General features: G+C 35.8%; 1 long non-coding RNA gene across 1 annotated transcript; it reads right to left on the reverse strand.

Moving 5' to 3' along the window:
- Window positions 1-5,194: 5,194 nt before the first annotated feature.
- On the reverse strand, window positions 5,195-5,479 carry LOC132047927 (uncharacterized). The gene is made up of 2 exons (XR_009412844.1): window positions 5,442-5,479; window positions 5,195-5,358 (listed from the first exon to the last, which is right to left on the reverse strand). It is a non-coding gene; the product is annotated as an uncharacterized LOC132047927 (long non-coding RNA).
- Window positions 5,480-7,247: the final 1,768 nt, after the last annotated feature.

The raw sequence follows: 7,247 nt of genomic DNA on the forward strand, positions 1-7,247 counted from the left end.
TAATCCCTACAGTAGCATGTCTATAGTATACATATATGATGTATTAATATTTTCTGAGGACATAGATTCTCATTTGAAACATCTAAACACTTTCTTTAAAATTGTTAAACATAATGGTTTAGTTGTGAGTGCTAAAAAGATAAAGTTGTTTCAAACAATAATTAGATTTTTAGGACATGACTTATACCAAGGCACATATAGACCCATTTGTAGAGCTATAAGTTCTCTTCGAAATTTCCAGATGAAATTCCTGACAAAACCTAGTTACAGAGGTTCTTAGGAAATCTTAATTATGTTGCAGACTCCAAACATTAGGAAAAATTGTGATATCTACCCCATCAATTTTCCTATTAATTTCATCCACAAAAATTTTCATGACTTTGACTACTACCTTCCTCTGGGGGTTTGAAAGGAGAAGGCCTTGAAAAAGACATTCATTCACTTGACTAAGGTCTTGAAAAAGGCATTCGACTAACTAAAGATGATTCGTTAATTGATTTGGATCTAAGAAACTTTAAGTCAATAGATCCATCAGGATATTGTATAACATGATCTATAGCAGAACTTTCAGGTTCAACTTTTGGTTGGGTAATGGCATCAAAGTGCCAGTCATCTTTTGATAGGATTTCATTCCATTTAATCATTCTTGGAACAAAGGTACTACTATGTGCATGATTTGCTTCCATGAGCATAGTAACTCCTTTTTGACTTATTATTTTAGCTTTTGGAGCTAAGGTTGTTTTCATTAGTCTGTAATATACACGATATATTACAACTATTTCTTTTGTATTAACTTTGACATTTATATTTTTTGTTTTGATATTAAGAGTTAATGTATCCAATATATTTTGATCATTGATATGAACCAAATAGTTTGGATAACAGTTAAAGTAAACTGGACCATTGGCTGGGTTACTTTGTAAAACTCCAAATAATGAATCTTCAAAGTTTAATAACCTGTCATCTCTTAATAAGAGACATAAAAGTGTGTCTAAACCTAGTCTATATTAAGGTTTGACAAAGAACTTGGACAAATCCTATGTGGAGAAAATTATAACTTTTCTTATATCTATTTATATCTTGAATAGATAATAATTTAATAGTCTCTTCAGAACTATTAATGGCTACTGTGGATTCACAAGTTTTGATATTGTAATTTTTAACAAAATCAAACTTTCCTGTATTATAAATAGCTCGGAATGGTTCCTTAGAAATATTTCAATTTTGTAAATCACTTTCAACTTTAGCTATCTTTGTAGCTTCTGCTGATATATTAACACTATTTAACATATTCTGTTTGTCAAAATCCATGACTAATACTGAGCAGATATTATATCAAGTTGGTTTTGACACCACCTAATACTATTTTCAGTAAAAGATAGATTTTCTTTGTTGAAATCTAACAACCGTTGAATACGTTCTATATCAAGCAAAACGTCTTCTAGAGAAGTGTTTCTATTATTATCTCCGTTATAATAATAAAGAGTTTTTGGGTCCTTTAATTTATTTCGAAACCTGATTTCTGATTCTAGAATACTTATGTAATCTAGTTTTTCTTTTTTTATCTGATAAAAGTGTCCAATTAAACTTATTTTACCAATTTAATCTTTTAAAAGAAGTATGGGCTTTCATAAAAAGTTTTTCTTTTTTAGAAAGAGATATAGTATTAGATACTCTCCTATGGGTGTCTGTCTACCATCACTGTTATTTTTATCCTACTTGTTCTTTACTGTAGGTAGTTAGTGTCTACTATGGATCTTTCTTAATTCTTATTAACCTGTTTCTCTAGTATCTTAAGTGACTACCCTTTTTTCTATGTGGTCTAGGGATTGGATCACCAACCGTGTCCTACTCCCATGGCCCTCCCTAGCACTTGAGTGAGGGAAGCATTTTCAGGCTAACCAACACCTTATCTGGGAATTACTCGGATGCCTCACACTAAGACTTAAAGGGTACAACAAATTATTAGGAGTTTTACAAAGTACCCTTGCCAAACAGTGAGAGATTACATAGAGTGCAAGCAGACTTGAATAGGTATCTACAATTAGAGGAGGAGTTTTGGAAGCAGAAAGCTGGAATGCAATGGTTCCACAGTAGGGATAGAAACACAAACTTTTTTCATGCATATGTGAAAGGTAGAAGAAAAAGACTGCAGCTAAAAAAAGTTCAAGACCATAGTGGGAACTAGATAGAAACTAATGAAGAACTATCAGAAGAAGCTATCATGTTATACAGGGAGCAGTTCACAAACGAAGAGGATCCTAATGATTTTAAAATATTGATCATGTGTCAAGGATGATCAGAGGAACATAATAACTTTATTGCTGACATGCCAACTAAAGAAGAGGTGAAGAAGGTGGTTTGCAGGGGAAAGTGCAGGAGGACTAGATGGTTTCACTGGCCTGTTTTACCAAACATACTGGAAAATCATAGAAGAGGATGTCACTAACATGGTAAGAGCATTTTTTGTGGTGCTGAGCTTCCTAACTTCATTACTTATACTAACTTGATCTTATTACCAAAGAAAGATGTGATCAGTACACTTTTAGATGTGAGACCAATTAGTTTGAGTAATTTTGTGAACAAAATTCTTTCAAGATTAATTCATGAAAGACTGGTGGATGGGCTATCTGATATTATATCACTAAACCAAGATGGTTTTGTGAAACGGAGGAGTATAGTTGAAAATATACTACTCACCCAAGAGATTATATCAAACATAAGACTGAGAACCAAGACAGCCAATATAGTTATGAAACTAGATATGGCTAAAGCATATGACAAGGTATCTTGATTATTCCTAACTAAGGTATTGAGGAAATTATGTTTTTCAGAAAGATCAATAGACATGGTTTTCATAATTATCAGCAATAATTGGTATTCAATCTTGATAAATGGGCAACAACAAGGATTCTTCTAATCTTCAAGGCGAGTAAAGCAAGGGGATCCCTTATCCCCTACTTTGTTTATTCTGACTACTAAAGTGCTTACAAGGAACCTATTACATCAAGTGCCACAGTTCAAGGGGTTTGAGATGTCTAAGTGGAGTCCTAAGGTGAATCATTTAGCCTATGTTGATAGCATGATTACCTTTTTGTCAAAAGATTTTTATCTTTACAGTTAATCATGGAGATATTGAGGAAGTACGAAAAATATCTGGTCAAAAGATTAACAAAGAGAAGAGTTCAATCTACATGCATGAGAATGTCCCAGGAGATGTAAGCATTACTGGGGAAATTGCTACTGGTATTGGTAGAAAGGATTTTCGATTTATTTACCTAGGATGTCCAATCTATCATAGAAGAAGGAGAAGGGACTTTTTCAATGCTATACTAGTTAAGATAATGAGAAGACTATAGAGTTGGAAGGGAAAGATGTTATCATTTAGGGGAAGAGCTGAACTTTTTAAACATCTTCTGCAGAGTATGCTAATTGATATGCTTTCAGCAGTAAATCCACCTGATTGTGTCATCAGACAAATGCATAGGATGTTTGCTCAATTTTTTTGGAGTAACATTATTGGAGGAAAGAGTAAACATTGGGCCTCATGGACCCACCTATGCGCACCAATAAAAGAAGGGGCCCTTGGTTTCAGGTCACTTCATGATGTGTCATTAACCTTATATTGTAAGTTATGGTGGAATTTTAGGACAAAACCTTCTTTATGGAGTGCATTTCTTAGCAACAAATACTGTAAGAAAGAGAATTTTGTAGTAGTACAATACAAGCATGGTTCTCAAACATGGAAGAAGATAATACAAGCAAGGGATCTAACAGAACGTCAAATCTGGTGGCAAACAAGGATGGGAAACTTTCAGTTTTTGTTTGACAATTGGACAGGATTGGGGGGCCCTGTATTGTGCAATACCTGAAGGAGGATATAATGATAGTATACAAAATGTACACGAATTAATGGAGGAAGGGAGGTGGAACACTAATAGACTGGAAGAAATACTACCTAAGGACATTGTTCAGCATGTCACAGATACAGTAACACCTCCTATGTGGGACAAAAGGCTAGACAAGCCATGATGGTTACTGGATACTAGGGGGATTTCTCAGTAAAATCAGCATGGGAGTTTGTGAGGCTGAAAGGTCAACAAATGGACACATACAAATATATGTGGGGTGAAAGGACTGCCTTTCAAAATATCATTCTTTTTATAGAGATGTTGGATATATAAGTTGCCACTGGATGATGTTTTGAGAAGAATGAAATTCAACATGGTATCCAGATGTTGGTGTTGTTCAAATCCTAGGGGGGAGACAATTTAGCATCTGGTTGCCACTTTTTTTTTTTTTTTTTTTTGCTAACAAGACTTGGTCCTATTTTTGTTCTTTTGAGGTATAAATCTGGAGGGCCTACAACTACAATAATTGGTAGTGAAATGGAGCCAAGCACCAATAGCAGGGAGATTGAAACAAATCTACCAAGCAGTCCCTGCCATTATCATTTGGGAATTGTGGAATAGGAGGAATTCTACAAAACATGGAGAGAAAAGATCAGTTGAAAGAGTCGTATATCAGGTTTTTGCTACAATATAGAGACTAGTTTAGAGTAGAAATCCTTCAATCAGGAATGTACCTAATAGACGGGAAGAACTGATATAGATGCTAAAAGGAGGAGAACACAACTAAAGGTTACAAAAGTTCTATGAAAGCTCCCTCCATCTGGTTGGCTAATGTACAACACTGACGGAGCATCAATAGGAAATCCAGGAAGAAGTGCTTATGGCTTTTGCTTAAGAAATTTAGAAGGAGACTTAGTTTATGCTCAAGCAGAGGACATAGGAACCACTACCAGCACTAAAGCAGAGATAATAGCAATATCAGAGGCTATGAAGTTTGCAGAGTAAAGGAACTAGACAATATCATTGTCTAGACAGATTAAGAGATAGTGCAAAAAATCCTATTTGATGGTTGGAAACAACCATGGAGTATTGCTATATGGGTGGATAAGATCAAGGAAATCAACAGAAACATAAATGTCAATTTCACACATATTTTAAGAGAGGGGAATCAATTGGCAGATGCTTTGGTAAATCAATCCTTTGACAAAGGTTATTTTCAATGCTAAAGTTATTAAGAACTAGAGGTAGACAAGACAAATTCCGTATTTAAAGGTTGGAACCAGAAATTGATGCTGAGTATGAATATATGTATAAGTAGAAATCACCAACACAACATAAGAATGAGTACCATAGGTCAAAGAGCACAACATGTATTAACACATATCTCAAGACAACAACAGCATACAAACACATAGAACCACTAGAAGAACCCAACAAACAAGATACAACACCACATGAACACAAGATATCAAGATCTACAACAGCGGAGGGCCAACTTGCCAAGATCCTTCAACAAAAATAGAGTGGATGAGCAAATCAAGAAATACAGGTCATAAAAAAGCACATCGTGATGGGAGGATTTTTGCTTACCAGAATTAATAGGTGGAAATCATCAACAAAGCTTCAAATCATCAACAAATCTTTAATGGAGGAAAATCAGACCATGATTTAGTTGGATATATCATGGGAATCACCACGGGAAGCTTTCCACAGTTACAGCTTGAGGAAAAAAGAAAGATTAGAGCAAGAATGAAGTATCAACAAAGAAAATGAGAGGGAGATGAACAGATTGCAGACATAAAATCAACAACTGACGAAACAAATGAAGAAAAGGAAAGAGACTAACCATTCAGCAGTTGCATCGCATGAAGAAGAACAAGAAACAACTGCAGATTAGAGTAATCATCAACCATCGGAACAAGCTCCAGAGAGAAACGCCAACAATGTTCTGGAGAAATGAGACATATTTTAGGGATTTAGGAATTACTTTCCTATTTCACATATGTAATTTTTATAATTTGCCTTTTGGACTTTTTCATTTTCTTTTATTCTGTTTTGAACTTTCTGCTTTTTCATTTATATAAATCAGCCCCTTGGGGCTTTAATTTATTAAAGAAAAGAAAAGCTAAAACCCCTAATTTTCCAACCCAAATCATGGATTAAACTCCAAATTAAAAGAAGAATTCAGGAGGAAATATCAAAATGAGAGTTCCGAGCTAAATTATGCAAGTGGCCTTTGAAATCACTTCAAACCGAGCTCTAGAACTTGACATATGAAAATGCAAAAATGTTTTCGAAGTTGGGGATTTAATTCACTGTTCGCTACAGTGCCTCCTTAGCAAATGTGAGGCCTCCCTCGCAAACGCAAGGACTCTCTCGCAAACGCGAAGGTATAGCTTGACCAGGCCCAGAAAACCCTCTTCGCGAACCCGAGGTTTAGCTGCGAACTAGAATACCAGCGATCCAACTTGGCCCAGACCCCCTTCCGTCTTCACAGGAGAGGAGGACTGGCCACGATCGCGGTGCTTCTCTTTTTCTTTCTTCGCAGATATGGAGGACCGGCCACGATCATGACGATCCTCCTTTTCCTTCTCCACGATCGCTACTTCACGACCACAGTCGTGAAGAAGGATCACTGGCACCAAAAAAACTAGCAAACCAGCCATGACATTTTCCCCGAATCAACCCTTGGAACTCATCTGGAACCTCCTGGACACAAACCAAATATGAATTTCAGTCATGAAACATGCTATGAACCCGTTCATACACTCAAAACATCATCACGAAGTCATTTTGACCCAATTTTGTCAGTGATCAACACTTAACGTTAAACTTAACTAATTTCCAACTGAAGGACCAAATCATACCCGAGCCTCTCAGACCCGAACGAACTATCTGACTAAGTCATAAATCCGGACCTAATGGAATCGACAAAACTTCAATACGGAACCATTCACTGGTGATGTTGACTTTGGTCAAATTTCTTAAATTTCTCAACTAAGAACTTTCAAACTTGCTAAATCTAATCCAAAACTAACCCGATTCCCTCAGGAATCATGCCACCCATCCCCGCAAGTCATAAATACCTTGATAAAGCTACGTGAAGGGTATTTCAGAGAAAAAGGGTCAAAAAGCATAAAACAACCAAGAGTCGTTACAAATTTTTTACTCAAAACTATATTTTAATAATATTAATATTATTTTATAATATCTCATTAAACAAAAAAGGGGTGATGTTCAAAACTATAACAACTATAGGGGTATCAAGCTACTAAGCCACACCATGAAAGTTTAGGACAGGGTGGTGGAGTCCAGGGTGTCTATTTTCAAGAACCAATTTGGATTTATGCTGAGCCGATCGACTACAGAAGCCATCCATCTTAAGAGGAGATTGAT

Source organism: Lycium ferocissimum, chromosome 2 (genome assembly GCF_029784015.1).
Source record: "Lycium ferocissimum isolate CSIRO_LF1 chromosome 2, AGI_CSIRO_Lferr_CH_V1, whole genome shotgun sequence".
Classification (NCBI taxonomy): Eukaryota; Viridiplantae; Streptophyta; class Magnoliopsida; order Solanales; family Solanaceae; genus Lycium; species Lycium ferocissimum.